The sequence below is a fragment of the Rhinatrema bivittatum genome, chromosome 3 (assembly GCF_901001135.1).
Source record: "Rhinatrema bivittatum chromosome 3, aRhiBiv1.1, whole genome shotgun sequence".
In the NCBI taxonomy this organism is placed as follows: Eukaryota; Metazoa; Chordata; class Amphibia; order Gymnophiona; family Rhinatrematidae; genus Rhinatrema; species Rhinatrema bivittatum.
In genome coordinates, this window is record NC_042617.1 from 500,657,647 (window position 1) to 500,678,910 (window position 21,264).

At 42.4% G+C, this 21,264-nt stretch overlaps 1 protein-coding gene across 3 annotated transcripts in view; it reads left to right on the top strand.

Annotated features, from left to right (window-relative positions):
* The first annotated feature begins 378 nt into the window (after positions 1 to 378).
* Positions 379 to 21,264, top strand: part of PAQR8 (progestin and adipoQ receptor family member 8) — a 65,069-nt gene continuing 44,183 nt past the window's right edge. Inside the window, exons 1-3 of one of the 3 annotated variants that reach the window (XM_029596120.1) lie at positions 379 to 592; positions 6,413 to 6,537; positions 11,592 to 11,662. The gene's annotated coding sequence lies outside the window, so the exon portion shown is untranslated. Of the gene's footprint in view, positions 593 to 732; positions 952 to 6,412; positions 6,538 to 11,591; positions 11,663 to 21,264 lie in introns of those variants that run through there. The other 2 variants (XM_029596119.1, XM_029596121.1) reach the window with 2 other exon arrangements.

A 21,264-nucleotide genomic window follows, 5' to 3' on the forward strand; every position in this document is an offset into this window, starting at 1 on the left:
TAAAACGTTCATTTGTATTCTCATCTACTTTTTTGTTGGTGTTTTAAAAAATATTTTGCACACATAGTCTTTGTTCTCTAAAAAGCCAGGGGTTGTCATTTTTGCGGGATAATAAAAAATAGAGAAATGTTTTCCTTCATGTTAACGGCTTTTAAGCTTTAAAATATGAAATCATTTTAATGTGACATTATTATAACAATAACTCGCGCTTACACCGTTACGTCGAAGCATCGCACCTAATCCAAGTAAAAAAAAACAAAACCTCGTTATATGGGGCGAGCGCAAACGCTCTTAAAATAAACGCCGTGACTCTTGGTGCAAGGGAGTAGAGACCTGGCAGAGTTTTGGCGGGAGAGGAAGCGAAACTCCAACAGCGGCAGCTTCTCGCGCCCTCCCCGCCTCTCTGCGCGCGCCGCGAAACTTCCTGACTCGGGCCCGCCCCCTTTCTCCCCCCTCCCCCTTAGTCTGTAGCTGTTACTGTATCCAGGGGAGCGGCAACGCCCAGCGCTCCCCGTCACGCCCGCTGGGACTGCAGCAGCCGAGCCCGGCACCGAGGCGGAAAGCTGCCTCCGTCGCTGCTGCTGCTGGCTCGGTAAGTGGGATGAGGGGAAGGAAAGGATTGCACTTCAGCCGAAGAGGAGGGCAAACTGTCTGCACCGCCTCAGAGAGAACGGTTTTAAAAAAAATATGTATCAATAGTGGGTAGGTTTGGGGGGGGGGGGGGAGAGAAAAGTCAGTTCTAAATTTAGGGACTAGTGCCAGCTAAATGCTGTTAAAACGAATCTTTCAGCAGCATTTGCTCTGCGTGCCCGGTAGTTGCAGCCCCATGCCTTTGAAGCCCAGCAGCATCTTCTCGCTTATGGCTCCTCGCCGCAGTTTGCAAACTTCAGAAATGATACTGCACACAGGCCCCGAACAGCCCCAACAGGTCTCCCAAGAGCTCCAGGTTGGGTAAGGCAGAACTATCACTTGGGGGAATAGACTTAATTATGCCCAGCGCCTTAGCATTTATTCTTAATGCTGCCGGTGGAGCAGGGACTTCACCTCACTTAAGGTGAAATGGCTAATAAACAACATAAGTAAGATCACGTTGGGGGGTCCAGCCGTTCATATTAATGTTGAAATCGCGTTCGGGAATCGGCGATCAGTGAGCAGCAGTTTATCATCATAAAGATCTTTCTACTATTCTCCCCACTATCCTTGCCTGAAAAACGAGGATAAAATATAACATAGTGTGCATAAAATAGAGGCAGGAATGTGAATGTTTAATATTGTGAATGGTGCCCTGTTTATGTTTAGAACCTGTATAAATCGTTTTCCTAATTATCTTGTTGCACGGTTCATTTTTGACAATTCTTTTTGAACAGGAAAATGTTTGCTCAGTTTAAAATACATTGAAAGATATCGGGACTCCCAAGAGTTAAGACATTTACAATACCAGGCTTAAATCGTACACATTGCTTAACATGTCATAGCTTTAATAGGGCACCTTGTTTTCTGTCATTGATTTGTGTTCATTAGTCCCTGATGATCATATTATGTACTGTATTAGTGCTTTCAATGTAAATTTGTTTATGGCAGTAAAACAGAAATTAGGATTCGGTTAAAGGACAGTCTGTTTTTGGTGTGTCCCCTTTCGTGTCTATATCCTTGGTCAAGATGTTTGCTTGAATCATGCAAATTGTATGTCGCCAATGCTGCCCCTTGAAGTGTCTGTTGGCCTCTGCCCTCCTGCAGAGCCCAAACATATCACCACCGCAACATGCCTACAACCTTCAAGCTCTGATAGACGGTAGACCGGGACACTTCACGGTGCTGCTGAGTTGCAGGGTGGGCCCTGATCTTGTTTAATTACAGCCTTGGATTTCTGCTGTAAATAAGTGTGAGCAAGTGCAGTGACCCAGGTTTCAGTTTTATTTTAGGGAAGGGCGTTTACCATGATCCAAATGTCGTTACCAAATGTATATGATCATATTAAGGAGAAAATGACACGTGCACTCCTCTAATGATGATCACTGCCGTGATGGCAAACATGCCGTACACCAATGATGCATTAGGAACCAGGCTTTTTCCTGAGTCATTTCCAGATAAATAGCTTAATATAGTTTTTGTATTTTGTTCTATAAGGCATTTATCAAGAGCATCTTACAAACCTGTTGAACAATTAGTGCACGTCTGTAAATTGAAAGGAGATTATTGTACTGTTAAGAAAGCAAGAAGGGGACTCAGCAGAAGCTAGGGCCTCAAGGACTGAGAAGGCAGCAACACATGCTTAGCCAGGTGAGGAGGGCGTATTGGGCACCACTCAGCAGTGATTGACTCACTCAAGGGTGTAGCAAACAATAACAAGGAGTTGCAAACTGTGTCCCTCCAGTGGAGGTTTGTTGCTGTGAAGTCTGAGCACCTTAGACTGAGTGTAGGCTAGCAAACAGGTCTGGTTTTCTAGGTTCCCAAAATATGGAAGTTAGCCCTGGTTCTCAGTTGAAGTGTATGCAGATATAGCTCATGAATATTTTTTGCGAATATCAAAAAAAATCTGATCTGTTTGGGGCACTCCAAGACCACACCCAAAACCTAAATGAAAACCCTTAGATCCTCAATTTTAGAGTCTCCCTATCCTCCTCCCATTAGCACAGGGCAGGCTCTGATTCTTGATGAAACTCAGAAGAAAAAAGAAAGAGGTTCAAAACAACAAGCATGGTAAATAGTAATAAATGGTCTTAAATAATCAACAAGTGATTAAACTCCAGCTTCAAACTCATATGATTATAAAAAAGTGAAGATAGAAAGTATCAGAAAATATAACAAAAATGAATTTAAAACTTCAGTATTTTTTCAACAAACATACAAAGCAGATTACATCTATAATATAAAAACATCATTACAACAATACAGTGTTTAACAGAGGCCAGTTGGTCCATTTAGACTCCAGTTTGTCCAGTTATTCTGGTCTGCACTGCAAAGGATATATTCTAGCTGCCAGCCATAGAACCTTATTGCTTGTAGATTTAGCCCCTGGACTGGGATCCTATGAAGAAGTCCACAGGACACACACACACACAATACCTAGGGCTAAGTGTCCTTTCCACTTATCTTAATTCATCAGCCTCAGTTTTATAGGATTCTTCAGGGGGTGAGGAGCAGGGGAGGATAAGCTTATGAGCCCTGCATGTAAACTTTGAGTTTTTCTAAAAGGTGTCAGTAGCCAAACTGGAGGCCAAGCTGGTCTTCCAACCCAGCTTTACTGATGATTTGGTGGAAACATAAAATATGGTACTCTGTATAAATATCTTACAGATAATAATGACAAAATAAGTCAAGAGGGTAAATATTTATTTTTTTATTTTTTTATATACCGACATTTGATCTCAATTGAGATATCACACCGGTTTACATTCAGGTACTGTAGGTATTTCTCTATCCCCAGAGGGCTTACAATCTAAGTTTTTGTACCTGAGGCAATGGAGGGTAAAGTGACTTTCCCAAGTTCACAAGGAGCGACAGCAGGTGAATCTATGGTTCTTGGATCTCTTAAATTAATCCTCTGGGTCCTTCCTTATTCTGGATTAAAATATTGAAGCTTCCCTGGGTACTATAAATAATAGTTGCCTTCCCAATTTAAGCTTTTCCTTTCCATACTCTGTACAAGATGGGCACTGGTAGTGGGTAACTTTTCTTCAGCACTTATGCTGAATACTGGACCAAGTATCTTACTTTCTCCAATACTTCTACCCTGCCTATCTGAGAGGACCAGATGAAAACATAAGCCAGAAGTCCCAAAACAAAAGGAGAAGGGAAAGGTGGGAAAACTTCCTTTCAACTGAAATTTCAAGCAAGGACAGAATCTTCTCTAACATCCAGAAATTCCTTGTCCCACTGATTGGGGCCTCGGGAAAGGGTACTGAAACAAACTTTTTTTTTTTTTTTTTCCCCTCCAACTTTCAATAAAAAATTGACAACTCCTCTAGGGGGAGCAGCAGCTTCACATGGGGGTGTTGTGGCATAGATATTTAGGTGCATTCCTCTTTCCTTCACTGAATCTATTGCCTTTCAGAAGGCCACACTTTCCGGCTGATGCAGGAAGCTGAGTGTTTAAAACTGCGTGTTGAAATTCAGCGCTCTGTTTTCTAACACACAAGTTATTAAAAAAAAAAAAAAAAAAATTCCCAGTGCAGTATGTTAATGTTTTAGGAGTTAAAATGTGAGTTTAGCACAGGTTGAATGCACAATTTAATTCTGAGAGGGTGGGGTTGGGGAGCCACCACCGAGCAGAGGTGTATCTCGCTTTCCCAGTACCGGCTGCAGCCTCCATCAAGGAGAAGGCCCCGGATGGAGATCGAGGATGCTAAGGGTACGGCCCGTGTCATACAGCAGCACCCATCCCCCCCCCCCCTTACAGCCCTCAAACTGGTTCCTGCCAGCCCATTGCCACAGCCTGCATTAGAAGAAAACCAAGTCTCGGGTCTGCTTGTTATGCTCAGTTCGTTATAGCACGACATGTGAGGCAACAGGGGACAGCAGAGACTGCATTTGCTGAGGTGGAGAACTAGCATAGGGAGGGCAAGACCTGCGTTTCGCACTTTCCTTCCCCCTCACCCATTACAAAACACAAGACAAGGTTATGGCTTTACAAAAGGCCACAGTTTATTATGACATAAGTGAACCCAAGCCCGAGAGCTTTAAGAAATAATCAAGTCCTTCACTGCCCCCGCCCTCACTGCCTCCAACCCATGCACGTACCACCGCTCCCCAGTGGTAGGCTAAACCGCATCCCCCTATCTCTTACCCTGCCCCCGTCTCAGAGAGGGTAAGTGCACGGCCTGAGCATCAGCCCACCCCTGCTCATTAGCCGCCTCGTGTAGCAGCCCTTTAACTATTCGAGTTCCCCACCCGAGTGTCCCATTTAACAATACAATAATGACAACAATTTTGGGCTCGGGATTCCTCCCTCTACTGCGATGTGGAAATAGATGGATCAGCCCCATTAGCACCCCCAACCATTACATTGCAAATACAAAAAAAAAGGGAGGGAGGGAAAGAAAAGTTGGCTGCTGCCCATCCACCAAGTGAGTTAACTTGGTGCACAGATTCCTGCTCTGGGGCCCCGGGGCCAATAGCGAGGCAGCATTTAAAATTGTTGCCATTGCTAATGGCTCCAAGGTGCCCTCTCATTCTACCCCACCCCTCTGCCACTAACTTCCTTCTGCTACATGCTATTCGCCCCATGTTAATGGCAGCTGGGGGGGACGACAAACCCGCCCAGCCTTAACATAGTGTGACACAGGCGGCACCCGGCTTCTCCTTACAAGTGCTGTGAATGAGGCAGCAGGCGGCTTCCTGCGATGATTTAGATGGGAGACGGGAGGGGCCACCAATGAATTGCATTTATTATTAGCGCTGGAAACTTTACTCCATCTCTAACCAGGAGTAAAATTTCCAGCACTATGAAAACGTGAGCTAAGCTAGCATATCTTTCTGCATCGGAGGATAATGTTTGATGCCCTCATTTGCATGGGATTTATGTGCCAGGTTGCTAAGATGGACGCATAGTTTTACACACATTTTGTGCATACAAAACTCCTTCCTGCATTGGCAGTAAGGTTTACGCACACAAAATGTGCGTTCAAGTGCGGGTAAAATTGTTTTCTGCTGAACACACCTTATTTCATCAGCTTGAATAACAGATATCCCAGTGAGGGCTCTATAATAGGATATCTGTCAGTTGTTTCTTCATCGGGTCTTTACCATCCTGGGTAGATGAGCATACAAAATATCATACTTAATCCAACACCCAGCTCTCCCCCCACCCACCATGTCTTACATCCAAGCTTTGTAATAATTTAAACTACTAAGACTAGAGAAGCCGTTTGCAAATATTCAACCTCCTAGATCCCCATAGTGTTGCTGGATGATTCCATGCCACCAACCACCTGCTGTCATTGACCTGGTTGGTTTCTGGGCAGTTATAGCTTGAGGATACCAATCTGGCTACCTCATGGCCTGTGATCAGAGGCAAAAGTAGACAAAACATCATGGAAAATACACAGGGAATTGTCAGAACTCTTAGGTTTCATCACAGCCACTGCTGGGACAAACAGAGCCAGGACGGTATGCGTGACAGATTTCCAGTCAGTGCTGGGTCGCTAGATTGCTTTGATAAACATGCGTTTGCATGCTGTCAGGACAGCAGCAAATACAAGAAAGTACCAAGTGTAGGACTTAATTCCTCACCCCCTAGCTACCATTTGGAAAATGGAAGCCAAGCTGAGCTGTCTGTCAGATCTGAGATAAGGGGGATCGCTTGTTTGCCCAGCTGCAAGACTGAATCCACTGAGTTGTGGGTATGTACTTGGCATGCAGTTTCAGCTTCGGTTCTTCTGCTGAAGAGCCTCTGCTCATGTTTACACTGCAGGGAGAGAAGCAAGGTGGCCTGTCATTTCACTGCTGTCTAGTGGTGTTCCTGAGCCTGACAAGAGAAGTGCTTCTTAGCTCTGGCACACTGCAAAAAAAGATTCCAAATGAGGAAAACTGCAAAAGGTAAAATAAATAACATTTTAAAAAAAAAAAATTGAAAATATCTTGGAGTGGACTGGAGTGTACTCTGCAGTGGAAATTATCCTTTATTGTCAACTCAGTGTACAGTGCACTGATCTAGTGAGCTAATCTACATATTTTGGCCTGGAAGAGGAACGGGGCTGTTAAAACTTACCTCTCCGCTGGAGTTACGGTATGTGGCAGACCACCATGATAGAGTTCATACCCGCACTACCCTTGCCGATGTCGACCATTGACTTGGCCAGTGGGGCTGCTGGCCCATCGATTGCTGAGGTCTTGCTCAGCCCAGTCGCTTGGTCATCACTGCGGCCACATGGATTTCCCGGCTGTGTCTGAGTAGAATTGCCGGAGCAGGTGCAGTTTCATGGTGTTTCTCCTGCTTTATTGGGTGGCGTTTGTGTCTCCACTGCTGCTTAGGGACTACAGCTGAAAGTGTCTGAGCAGTTCCAGCCATTCCAAGAGGCAGATAGTTCGTTTGAGGGTGCTGCGGATCCTGGCAGCAGGTAAAGCCGCCTCACTTGTCAAGGTCTCTGGATCATAGAAGTTTCAGGACGCATTTAACAATTTTCATGCTAGATTTGCTTTGGTTAAACCTACCCAAGTGACTTTGGATAGTTTATGGGGTGTCCTGGCATCAGCTGAGAAGTCTGTTTCATCTCTGGTCACCATAACTTTAGATATTCACTCTAAATGTTTGAATCAAGAACAACGGATGGCTATATGTGAAGGTTCTATCTCTGGTTTGGAAACATCGGTCTCTGAGATTAACGAATTACAAGCCAAACAAATAGTGGAATCTACTGTCATATCATGTACATTAGAAAGCTTGGCGAACGTTTCAAAGAATTTGAATTTTCCTCAAATTCCATTACTTTCTCCTCTTGAAATGTTCAAGCTTTATTTGAAACAAATTCTGCAAATTCAGGAATTGGTCTATCCTCCAATTCCAAAAAGTCTTCTATTTACTATCTACTAAGAAAAATATGGACAGAACAGAGCAAGAAGCTTCTTTGTTAAATTGAGTTCCTTAAGAATTCTGTTTTTGCCAGCTCATAACAGAGCTACTTTGCTAGTAGTCTCGTTTGTGCTTTTACATGACAGAGACCATATTCTTCATTTGTTTTTTCGTAAACGTGAGGCTCTAGTCAAAGGGGAGAAGATCTGAGTTTTTCGTGACCTAGCTAGGTTCCACTCAGGAGCGGAGAAGAAAATTTCTTGCTATGTGACCAGATATGTTAGCTTTGGGGGCTTCTTGCGTTGTATTTGAGTGGGTACTGGTAATCAGGAATGCTGTCCCTTTTTTTTTTTTTTTTTTTCTTGATTTGATTGGTTTATTTTGCCCCTGGACCTTTTTCTCTCCCCTGCTATATTAATGTTTACCAAGAGGTGATTGCAATGTTATTTTCCTATTTTATTTCCATAATTATCTATGGTTGGCAATATAACCTCTGTTTTTCTCTTCAAATATGATTGTATTTGAAATCAACTTCAATAAAAATAAAGTTTAAAAAAAGTACATATTTAGGCCACTTTATTGACAGTGCAACCAGCCATTGAAACGGCCATGGTTTTAGATTATTTCACCTCTTCGGTATATCCTAGCCATGAAACAGGTTTGTCTTCTGCAAAGTGCCAGGGTGTTCCAAGAGCACGGGCAAAAACAAAAAGCCTTCATCCTTACCACAGCTTCTGGCCCTCAGGATCCCAGCCTCCTCGGGCTAAGCATGTCACCTCATCTCCTTCCTTCCTTTAATGCATGTTTAGCATTTAATGCATTTCCATTTAGTCTTGGTGCTTTTCACTAATCACCTGAATTGTGTTTTGTGTTTAAACCTTTTATTTATTTATTTATTTATTTATTTATTTATTTACCTACCTACCAAAATAAAAGGTTTAAACAGTCTTAAAAAATAAAAGGATTTTTTTTTTTAACCTGGTAGTTTCCTCTTGCTTCTTTCAGCTTCCAGCACATTAAGAAGCAGAGCTAGATTTTGGTGCCCCCCGAGACTTCATTCGCAACTGCCCATGGATTTTTTTTTCACCCTATTTTGTATCCCATCCCCCAAGCCCATTAGTCCAGTCCTTGCAGTAACAGTCCTCCCTGGGGGAAGGGGTGGGAACTGTGCATGGGGCTCCCTTTCAATCATGGGTCCTAAATGGCTCCCTCCCCCCACCACGGGCTGCCAGTGCTGCCTTTGCTGCAGCATCCCTCAGCTCTAGCCAGCCCATGGAGGCCCACACCCAGCTCTTGCTCCAGGTTGGGCCCCAATTAAACTTTTTCCTAGTGAAATTACATATTCCTGAACTGTGCAGCTGCGAAGATTGAGGCACACTTCTTAGATGCTGACAGCACAGTGCTCTTAGCGTGCACACTGTATGTGTCTTTAAGGCCATATGTTCTGCTATATGTATGGTGTACCCTCAGACTCTAGAGCCGTAAACACTGGGGACAGCTCCCCGCCCTACCAGTCTACCTGTGCCTGATGTGTTCTGTCATTTGAACAAAGTTGGGAATGAGATATTGATAGAATTGAACTTGATGGCGAGTGCCTGCCTTTGTTGCTGAGTGAGGCCCTTTCAAGGCTTGTGCCATTGTCATTAGACAATAGGACAGTCATCATCCAGTTATGTCATTTAGTTGTCTGACAGTCTGTGCTCCAGAGCATGTTTAGCTTTGCATTTGATTTTCTTTGTGCAGACTAATAACCTGAAAGTCTCTCTCCCCCCCCCCCCCCCCCCCCCCACGGCTGCTTTAATTAGTGCCGGCTTTTTTGATCTCTGTATATTTCTTGAACATTTTTATAGTTATCAAGATAGCAGCAAATATTTTGACAAGACCAAAATCCCATTCATACGACTCATATTAACAAATGTTACAGACAAGTATTTTGGGAATTTGAGCAAGATTGCAAAAATATAAGTAATAACCAGTAATAAGAACATAAGGGGACAATATGCAGCAGCGGCGTGCCCAGATACACTTATCTAGATAATCTTATTCCAGATATTCAGCAGCACAGATGCACTGCTAAATAGACCCATCTATTGGCAAGTTAGTCAGATAAGTGCGTCTGGCTAAGTGTAGGACTGCTTTCATTCAGTCCAAATGTTATCCGACTAACTTAGCTAGATAATGCAACTTTGCCCCTAGAACATCTCCAGGTTAACCGGTAATTACTTAGCCATATAAACTGGAGGCATTGAGTACTTGGGAAATTTTAAAATCCTGGCCAGCTAAGTGCTAAATTGAATTGTGCAAATACATGGAAAATGACCCCCTAAGAATTTAAGAGCCATGCTGGTTCAGACCAAAGGGACTATGGAGCATCCTGTCTCTAACAGTGGCCAATCTAGGTCCCAAGTATGCGGCAGATCCCAAAGAATGGATCTGTTCCTGTTGCTCGTCCCTGGGAATTAACAGTGGCTTTCCCAAGTCTACCTGGCTGCCAACAGTTTAAGGACTTTTTGTTTAGGAATTTGTCTTAATTGCATCTTCTGGCAGTAGATTTTACAACTTGATTGTGTGTTGAGTGAAAAAAATAATTTGTATGATTTGTACGTTTCCTACAGTACAGTTACAAAATTACCCCTTTTAAGTCCAGCTCTTCCAGGTAGACAATTTTAGGAAGCAAAACTTGATTAATCTCCATAACAGCTTGCCAGATAAAATCCAAAGTAACTTTGCCATTATGGTAATTGGGGCGGTGGTATCTCACTGCTGACCTCCGGAATATTCCCTGAAGACAGAGCTCTTACTGATAGGGCCAATGGTGAGAGAATTTTACCACACACACCAAAAGCAGCTTCATGTAGGCATTTTAAAACCTTGCTTTTCTCATTGGACCTCCTTTTGGCTTGAAAAGGCTGGGGAAGAATATTTGAATAAAAAAAATCTCTATTCTTTTCAGACTTCTTTTACAATTGTTCTTTCTGCTATTGTTGTATTGACCGACAGATCACACTCCCTGCAAGGAGTGTGATCTGTCGGTCAGTTGGCCCCACTGCTTGTGGGGTAACTTCCCCAGAACACTCTTGCGAAGAAATCATCCCAGGCCACAACAGGGCCCACTTATTCCCCATGACATAATCCTTCAGCAGTTCCTATGCAAACTCTGATGGGGAAGGAAAGTCAACTGAGAGACTTAAAAAAAAAAATTTAAAAAATTACTGATTTACAACAAATACATTAGCAAAAAAGTGCTAATTAAAAATATAGATATACATGCTTATATTTTCTATAGTATATGGTGGTTTCCGTCTTTCATTCTCCCTCCTTACAAGGATTATGATTAATCAGCTTTTGAACTGGTTGCCAAGCAACTAAGCAACCACACTGCCAGTCAGTGCCTCAGACCCCCAGTGTTTCTTCTCACATACATGATACACAAACCAAGGAACTGATGCTAGAAGGGCTGGTGAGGAAGAGGGAGGGAATTGAGACTGGGGCTAGGGGTTTGCTATCGACCCTTTCTGTTGCAATAAGGGAATGAGTAGCTGAGGGGGAGATTGAGACTGGGGAGCAGAGCACTGAGGGGAATGACTGAGGCTATCTCTAGTAATGCCAAAGATAGCCTCAGTCAGTTAACTAGTTAAAGTTATCCACACGCTGATTATCCCTACAGAATTAGCTGGACAAATTAATCTGGCCAGTGACTGAATGTTACCCCCATAGATTTTTTTTACTGGTTTGTCATTTAGTGCTAGGTTTGTTGTTCTTCTCCCTGTAGTAGCATGAATAGCATTTTGAAGGGGATTTATCAAAGTTTTACACCCGGGTATCCATGGGCATCAGTTCCTCCCTGTGTTTTTTCTCATTGAAAATACTGGGATATTTCCATGGATAATTCTGGAGCAGTTATTGCATTGCAGCGAAACTGGAACTGTTTCACTAACTCTTCCTGTTCCTCCTCCTTGATATAGCTTTGGAGGCTGGAGGCTAATCTTCAGTCTGTTAAGGGTATGGTAATTTTGGTCAGTAAGATTAAGCTGCCTCTTCTTTTTTTTTTTTTAATTTTAACATTTTGTTCTTTGTTTAGGTTGGTGATGCAGTGACAGGTCTTGGAGATTTACATCCTGGCATGCTCAATTCCACTTTCATCCTTCCAAGGTAAAAAAAAAACCCAAAACAAAATAAAGAACCAGTTGTAACTGAGTAATTAGTAATAGTGACATCTGTCTTTAAAGGATACTTTTCAAAGGGACTTCTATAGGTAAAGCAGTGTTTGATGTTCAGAAATGGCCTTTTTATATAATCATCTACCTGATATGTGGGCAAACTTGCATGCCTATTTTCTTTGTGTGTAACTTTTTCCTGTTCCCATGGGCAGATTTGGGAGGGATTTGAATTTACACACAGACATCTGGATTTCCAAAAGTATGCGCATACATTTTTTTAAATTTTTTTTTTTTTATAAATTGCAGTTTTTATTTTCAATAATGCTTATAACAATTACTTCAGCAAGACCAACATTCAGTTCTTACATAACTGAAGTAAGATGCCAATTACAATCAACAAGTATAACATACCCAGTTCCCCCTTCCCACCCAAAAGGAGTCAAGCAAATAGCTAACAATAGGATCACATAGACCATTCATCAGCCTGAATGTTCTTATAACCCTAAGAGCAGATACAGGATAAATAAGAGAATGATATCCTTTCCAGTGCTATAAAATAGTAGCATAGCTAACCTTCCATTTCATAAAAGGATCCCATATCCTAGAAAATTTGGAAAGCTGATGGCTTTTAGTTGCTGTGTCTTCTCTGTTCTGTGCTGTGTCTTCTCTGTTCTGTCTATAACATTTATCTTGGTGGGAGTATCTTTCAGTTTCCAATAAAGGGCAAGCTCACACCAGGCAGACAGTATGATTTGGTGAATCAATCATGTTGAAGTAGGGACATCAAGCGGTAGGTTCAAAAAAATGTATTCGGGAGACAATGGTAAACGTCATCCTATAACCTCCTCTATAACAGAGATCACAACAGCCCAAAACTGAGCTATTTTAGCACATCCCCACCACATGTGGTAAAAAGTACCTCTTTCTCCACATTCTTTCCAGCATAAATCTCCTTTATTTGGATACATCTTATTTACTCTGGGCATAAAGTGCCACCTCATACCTTATAACTATTTTCAGTCATGATTGCTGAAACTGAGCTCCGCTTCATAGATAGGAATATTGAGTCCCACTCTTCATTTGACAAGTGCTTTCCTAAATCTTTTTCCCAGGCTGCTACATAAGGAGCCTGAGAGCATAGGGCATTACTAGTAAACCCATAAAGATTGGAGATCATTCTGCTCATGGTGTCGGCATGATCACACCAATGCTCTAATTGTGTTTTACCCTTCTTTAAGTCCTCATCTACCTTTTTCTATCACTTCGTTTTTTTCTTGTATTTCCCGAAAAGAAAGAGGTCTCTGGAGTCCCCAGTTTATTAAAACGAGTTATTCCTTTAGGTAGCCAGAGCTTGAACTGTTGTGGAGAAAGCCCAGCAGGAAATTTAGTATTTTGATCGCCGTACTATAGAAATATCTGCAGTCTCCTACGAAATGGGCCTTCCAACAATTCCACACCAGTAATGTATACCTAGTAGTTGGAGGTAAACTCTCTGCCTGTTTCCAGGTGTTCTGTGGTTGCCAGACCCTAGCCCAGAGTGGCATACTACCCATCATGGATTGCTCTGCCTGAGTCCAAATTTTGGGTTCTTTTACCCTATGCCAATCTAATATTGCCCGTAAGTGAGCAGCCACACAATACCAACTAAGATTGGCTACTCCCAACCCTGCTCCCCCCCCCCCCCCCTGTAATTTAGGCTGATACATCACCGACCTGGCTAATCTTGGGGGTTTGTATTTCCAAATAAAGACAAAAATACGTCTTTGCCAACACTTTAAATAATAAATGTGGAATTGGGAGCGATTGAAAGAAATAGTTTGAGGGAGAATATTCATTTTAACCGAAGCTATTCGGCCAAACCAGGACATAGTGTAAGACGCCCACCTTTCCATATCTCTAGTTATTGCTTGCCACAAGGGTTTATCATTGAGGTCAAACAAAGCTTCAGTGATCAGAATCCCCAGATATTTGCACATACATTTTTAAGAAAAAACTTCACCTATTTTAGCATGTGTAAATATGTTCAGGTAAATTTTGGTGGAATCTTTTTCAAAGTGGACTTAAGCCTGCAAGTCTGCTTTGAAAATCAGTGTAAGTTATGCGCGTATTTGATGGATAACTAATGCTCAGCATTAGAAAATGACTCTATTAAAGTGAAGATTTAAAAACACAATTACTATCGTAGTGCTAATTGTCATGGCTTGGAGTTTCCACACCCTGGTCTCTAGTACATCTGCATCCATTTTGACTGTTCTCTGTAGGGCTGGAGTTCTGTTCAACTGTCTTTTGCAACTATGCCCTGCCGTTTCCATTACAACTTTGCTAGGATGGTTACTGATGTGGGGAAAATCTCCTGTCTTCCCCCTTACTCTGCCAACAACTAGTATACAGATAATGTCTGAAACGCATACTATATAAAATAACTGGATTTTATTTACTACTTTAATCTGATCCCTCGCAGACCTGCCAGTTACTGCATGTTCCCAAACTTCAGAGAAATTGCTTCACGGCCCTTAAACAACATTCTGCATCAGGAATCGCATCCCCTTTTGTTCCACACAGTAGACGGGCCCTACTCAGCCTGTTTCCACACCAGTTACTGCAGATCATTTCAACAATGAATACAAGAAGAATTTAGTCAGCATTCCACAGTAGGAGTCAAATCCTCCCACTTCCTACAGGGGCCAGTCCCCCTTTCTGGCTCCTTACTGTTAGTCTGCCAGTAATGTTGCTAGATGGGGTAATGTTGCTAGATGGGTTTGTTTTGTGCACAGCCAGGCTATGTTGAGTATGTCTCAGTCATTCAAATTTACTGCTAAAGATCTTCTTAATAGTTGCATTGTGCCAAAAAGAGCTTCCTTCTGGAGATGCACTATGTATGAGCAGCATTTCAAGGTGCGCCTGGAAGCTTTTATTCATGCCAGTGGCACCAAATACAGTTGAGATTCTTTCTGAATCTTTCTGCTATGTTTTCTTGGTGTCTGATGCCTGAGGATCTTCCCTCTTTCCATATGTTAATCAGAATCGTCACTTAGTATTAGCACATCTATTAGCAATGTTGTGTGTTTCTCCTTTTCCACAATATCTGTTTTTTCTTGCATCAAGCTTTTTATCTGTTGGAACAGGAATGTCACAGGTGGTCACAATTTCTTCATTCTCTACAATCCTTTCTTGATCCCAGGCTTTTCTGATACAGCAGTGTTATGCACACAGTTTCCAGTGGAAGAGTCATGCCACCTTATTATGCTTTTCTGTATATAGGCCTTCTGATAACAGCATATTACCCTCTGCGACAAGATGTGTAACCATTTCCAGTTCTGTTCTACAGAATCTGCATTTATCTGTTTTGCTGGTTTCTCCTATGCTGGCTGTGAACCATCTTGTCCGTAGCGCACTGTCCTGCACTTATCAATCTCTCATCTTTGGAGTTAAATTCATCTCTCTTTAGCCATTCTTGTCAGATCCTGATCTACTTGTGGTTGCAGGAATAACTGTTTTTCCTGCTGTATTTGTGCTTTAGCCAATTGTTTTTCCTTGTTTAGTGGACCAACACTTTTTGTTTTCCTCTTTATGCATTATCAAGGCATACAACGAACAAAATAGTTATGTAAGCAGGGCATGGTCTAATAGCATATAAACAAGTCAGGCAGTCAGTGATACAGTATTCGCACTTAGAGCAAAATGAGGCTAAATACATGAAGAACAATTACACATTAGTAATGCTGTCTTGATAAGTATGATATGGTTTCTAAATATGATCATATTTAAATTATTCCTTTCTAAGCATGTAACGTAGGTGTTCTATGTTAGCCACCTCATGGGCTTGGGCTCTCCAATCTTTTAAGCAGGGAGTTTGTTTCCAAATAGTGGTGGTTGTCATTTATTGCTGGCTGCTCATTTTACAGTCTAAACCTCTAAAACAAAGTGTGTGTCGCGACACATTAGTGTGTTGCTTGTAGTGTGGAGGTGTGTTGCCCGGTCCGCAGGGCCGGCGGAAGCAGGGAACTACAGCAGGAAGATCGGCGGGGCCGTGGTGGAGCTTAATCTCACCACGGCCCGAAGAAAAGGGTCACGTTTACTCCTCCTTCCTGCCTGCACAGCCCCGGAAGAAAAATGTTGCTGGAGCCGCGAGGGCAGGAAGGAGGAGGAGCCTCTGCTGCGTACAGAAGAGCAGCGTTAATGGGCCGCTGTGGATCCCACATCGCGGCGGCCCAAGAAGAGGAGGAAACTCGATAGGGCTGCTGCAGATCCCACGTCGCAGCGGCCCGAGAAGAGGAGGAAACCAGATAGCAGGGCCGCTGCAGATCCCATGTCATGGCCAGAGAAGATCAGGGCTGCTGCAGAACTCATGTTACCATGGCCCGAAGAAAAAGGTCACGCTTAATGTGCAGGTGCTCCTCCTCCATCCTGCCCGTGCGGCCCCGGAAGAAAAATTTTGCCAGAGCCACGTGGGCAGGAAGGAGGAGGAGCATCAGCCACATGCAGAAGAGGAGCAGCGTTGTTGCAGCGGGCTAAGAAGAGGAGGAGGCCCGGTAGCAGGGCCGTAACCGCGGATCGGCCCGAGAAGATCAGGGCCGCTGCAGAGCCTATCTTGCAGCGACCCTTGAAGAGGAGGTCCAGAGGTAAGAGAGAGGCTGAGGGCCCATAGAGTGTGTGTATGAGATGAGGTGAGAGGGTGTGTGTGTGTGTGTGTGTGTATGTGTGTGTGAGAGATGAGTTGAGAGGTGTTGTGTGTGAGAGAGAGACATGTGGCAGTGAGAGCCTGTGCTTGAGCAAGACAGCATGTGGGAGTGAGAACCTCACTGTGTGTTTGAGGGAAGAAGATAGATGGAGAGAAAAGAAATAGAAAAAAAGACAATATGAAAGGAATTGGCAAAAAAATAAGAAAGGGAAGGTGGAACAAAAAAGCCTGTGACCAACCGATTAGAAAACTAAGATCAGACAGCAAAGGTAAAAAAAAAAATTACTTTTTACTGATTGGCACGTGTAATCTTTGGTAATGTGCAAGAGTAGCACTTTCTCTATGTGGATCTCACAATGTACGAGATCAACATGGAGGAAGTGGAAACCCATGGGGCCTGCACAGAGGAGGCAGCAGAATGGGCTTCAGTGCCAGTAGCAGCAATCAGCACCTCCCCAATAGCCATGCGGCATCAGTGACAGTGGCAGCAGAGGAATGAGAGAGGCTCCGAGGTTGCTGGCAAAAGAAAGAGAGGGGGTCTTCTGCCTTTAGTGTGTGCATGTGTATGAATGGGAGTCTGCCTGGGGGTGTATGTGTGTGAATGCATGGGTGCCTGCCTTAGGGTGTGTCTGTGTATGAGAATGAATGGGTGTCTTCCTGGGGTTTGTATGTGTCAGAATAGATGCCTGCCTGTGTGTGGTGAATGTGTGCATGCCTGGGGGATGGTGAGGGAGTGGTGTGAAAATGAATGGGAGCTTGCCTGGGTGTGGGTGTTTGTGTGTATGTGAGGGAGCCAGAGAGAGTGAGAGCATGAGTGTGTATGAGAAAATCTAGGGGAGTAAGAGTTTGTGTGTGGGGTGTGTGTGGAGGGGGAGAGAGTGTCTTAGAGCCTGAGAGTGACTGAGAGCGAGAGGTTATGGTGGGTATAAGAGCATGAATGTGTATGTATGTGACAGTGTATGTGTGAGAGAGAATGGATATGTGAGTATGTTTGAGAGAGAGAGGATAACCTCCTAATCCTTGACTATCAGGGTGACTGGAAATCAAGAACTCCCATGTATGGACAGCAGGGGCCTTTTAAAATCCTTATTTGTTTTAATTATTGGGTGTTATTTGATATATGTGCTGTTTTGAAATATTTTATTGGTGTTTGTAAAAAAAAAAAAAAAGTATATGATTTTAATTAATAGAAATTCTATTTATCAGTAGTTTTAAAATATTCTTTTATGAGTATGGTTTTACTATTATTTATTTATTTATTTGAAGAGTTTTATATATCGTTATTCGGGAAGCCATCATAACAGTTTACAAAGTGAATACAATTTTTTAACAGAGGTTTTGAGATATCATAACATGTTGTAATTACAATAATAAACATAACCAAATAAGTCTCTGAAGATATAAGGTTGAATGTGGAGGGGGGTTAGTTAGGTTGAGAATTAAGGTTATGAGTTCATTTGAGAGTTGGTCTGTGTAGATGATTGGGGATCCATGAAGAGTTTACGAAACAGTAAAGTTTTTAGGTCTTTTTTGAAGGTTTTTATATTGTTTTGAGATCTTAGGTCTTCCGGTAGAGTGTTCCAAAGGTTAGGGGAGGCGATGGAGAAGGCTCTCTCTCTTGTTGTTGATAGATGAGCATCTTTGATAGTGGGGATTAATAAGAGGTTTGAATTGCTGGATCGTAGGTTTCTTGAGGAGTTTTGAAGAGTTATGTTAAGGGTGTTAAGTCCTTGATGATCATTGTTAAGGACTTTATGGAGGATAGTCATGGATTTGTAAGCGATTCGTGCAGTGATAGGGAGCCAGTGAAGAGAGGACAAGATGGGCGTAATATGGTCATTTCTTTTTGTTCCAGTTAGGACTCTAGCAGCAGAGTTTTGAAGTATTTGTAGTGGTTTGAGGGATGAGAAGGGTATACCTATTAGTAGGGAGTTACAATAATCAAAGGTGGAGAAGATAAGTATTTGAAGTACGGTTCTGAAATCATCAGTGTTGAGAAATGGTTTTAAATGTCTTAGGGTTAGGAGTCTGTGGTAGCCTTCTTTGGTTTTGTTTGATATGTGGTTCTTAAACGACAAATCTTTGTCTATGATAATTCCGAGGTTCCTGGAGTTGGGAGGTAGGGATTATAGTTGTCCTATGTTTGTCAGGAATTATCAGGGGTGGAGGAGCTGGGTTCTGTTTTTTATCCATCAATATAATTTCGGTTTTATCAAAATTGATTATGAGTTTTAGGGAATTTAGGAGATGTTTGATAGAGATTAGTAGATCTGAGGTTTTTCTGTAGGTGTCTTCAATTGATTTTTTTATGGGGATCAAAAGTTGTATGTCATCAGCATATAGGAAATGTGTTATTTTGTTTTTTTGGAGAAGTTGGCAGAGGGGGAGGAGGTATATGTTGAAAAGGGTGGCAGGTAATGCAGATCCCTGGGGGACGCCAGTGTTGAGGTTGATCATTTTGGATGGGTTGTTGTTGATTATTACCTGGTAGGTTCGGTCAGAGAGATAAGGAGAACCATTGTAGTGTGGTGCCTGTTAATCCAATTTTGTGAAAGTCGTTCTAACAGTATCTTGTGGTTTACTGTGTCGAAGGCGGCTGAGAGGTCAAGGAGTATGAGGAGGAATTTTTCTCCTTTGTCAAAGCCTCTTAGAATGATGTCATTTAGTGAAATGAGGAGAGATTCTGTGTTAAGATTTTTCCTAAATCCATATTGGGATGGGGGTAGGATTTTGTTTGATTCAAGATAGTCATCAAGTTGAGTGTGTACGATTTTTTCAATGGTTTTGGCAATGAATGAAAGGTTTGATATTGGGCGGTAGTTGGTAAGGATTTCCGGATCAAGGTTGTTCTTTTTTAGAATAGGTTTGATGATAGCAGATTTGGGGTAGTTACCTTCAGTTAGGGATAGGTTGACAATTTTTGTGATGGTTTTTGAAATGGTGGGTTCAATATTTTTGAGGGTTGTAATTGGGATGCTGTCTAATGGATGGCTTGCGGGGTTCATTCTGTTTATAATCGATTGAATTTCAAGTGTAGAAGTGGTCTCAAATTTTGACCATGAAGATTATAACTGATGCTTTAGGTTTCTTGATTTTATTTGCTTTATGAGGAATGATGGTTCTGTTTTTCCATTGTTAATACACAGAGTCTGGCTTCTTGGGGTTTCCATTTCAGTTTTTGTCTAATTTGTGCTCCTTTATTTTGCATTCTGTATTTGGTGAGGGTCTGTCTCTGCTCTGTGTGTGTGACCATGATGAGAGATTGTGCTAGCATAGGGATTTATAGCAATCTGGTTTGTTTTGTTTCCTCAGTAGTTGGTGTATTGGTATTCTAGGACCCAGTGTAATATTTACCCTTGCTTTTTCACAGGTAGGGTTATTGTTGTTTGAGTCCTTGGTGTTATTACTGTTATGTTACAATGGGATTGCAGTATAGATTTTGAGTGTCTTTTTTGCAGGGTTTTGTGTTAGTTCACAACGTGCCTGGCAGTGGAAGGTGTTTGTGCTGCTGTTACTGTGAGGTGACACCAGAATTTGAAAATATCTTTTAGTATGATGAGCTGTAAGGGGAACATCAAAGCTCCATTGTTTGGCGGAATTTCAGTGGATGCACAGAGTTACAGAACTGGAGGTGCAGGATTTATACTGACATTCTGTCCCTTCCTATAAATTCCAGACTTCACTCTCATAGCCACATAGAATAAGATGAATGAAGCTATCAAATAATTTTATAGTGTGAAACTGGCCAGCTTTTTAAAATTACGCAGAATACCCTTTGGACTTTTTTATTAACACCAAATATTCAAAAGCTGTGTTCATCCCATCAACCCATCAATCAAACAAAAACCAGCAATTACACCAATGCCCTCTCCTCCCTAGACTGCACTTCAACATTAGAAATAGAAACCTTTATCAAGAAAGCCAAACCTTCCACCCACCCATCTGATACCATACCCACTAAACATCTTCTTACAATACCCAACATCATTGCCAAACCTTTAACAAAAATCATCAACCTATCCATTAGCTCTGGACAGGTGCCGCTCTCCCTGAAGCAGGCAATAGTCAAACCTATTCTAAAGAAGCCCAAACTTGACCCTTCTGATCCAGCTAATTATCGCCCCATATCCAATCTTCCATTCATCTCTAAACTACTTGAAAAAACTGTCAACAAGCAACTCACAGAATACCTAGAAGAAAATCATATCCTGGCCTCCGCACAATACGGTTTTCGAAAATCTCATAGCACTGAAACTCTTTTACTTTCCCTGACAGACCACATTATCAAAGGATTTGAGAAAGGGCAATCATACATTCTTGCCTTCCTTGACATCTCCTCCGCATTCGACACCGTTAGCCATCCCATTCTCCTACAGCGGCTAACTGAAATCGGTATTACAGGTGTTGCCCACAATTGGTTCAACTCCTACCTTAGTAATAGAGATTACAAAATCCAGCTAGGAAATCACGTATCCAAGGCCATCCCCCTCAACCGAGGTGTCCCTCAGGGATCCTCCCTATCCTCAACCCTTTCAATATTTACATTCTGCCCCTCTGTCACTTCCTCTCCAGTCTAAACCTCCCTCATTACATATATGCTGATGATGTTCAGCTGCTTATACCCATCACTGACTCCCTAGCAATAACCATGGACTTCTGGAATGAAACCCTCCAGTCCATTAACAATCTCCTTTCCTCCATCCACCTTGCTCTTAATACCAATAAAACTGAAATTATGCTCATCTCACCCCAAAGCCAACCGATCCTCCCCCCTTTTCCTCAGTTCCAATTTACTCAACAAGTCCGTGATCTGGGTATCATTCTTGATGGTCACGTCACACTAAAGAAATTCATAAATAACATTCTAAAAGACGGCTTCTTTAAACTCCACACACTAAAAAAACTCAAACCCT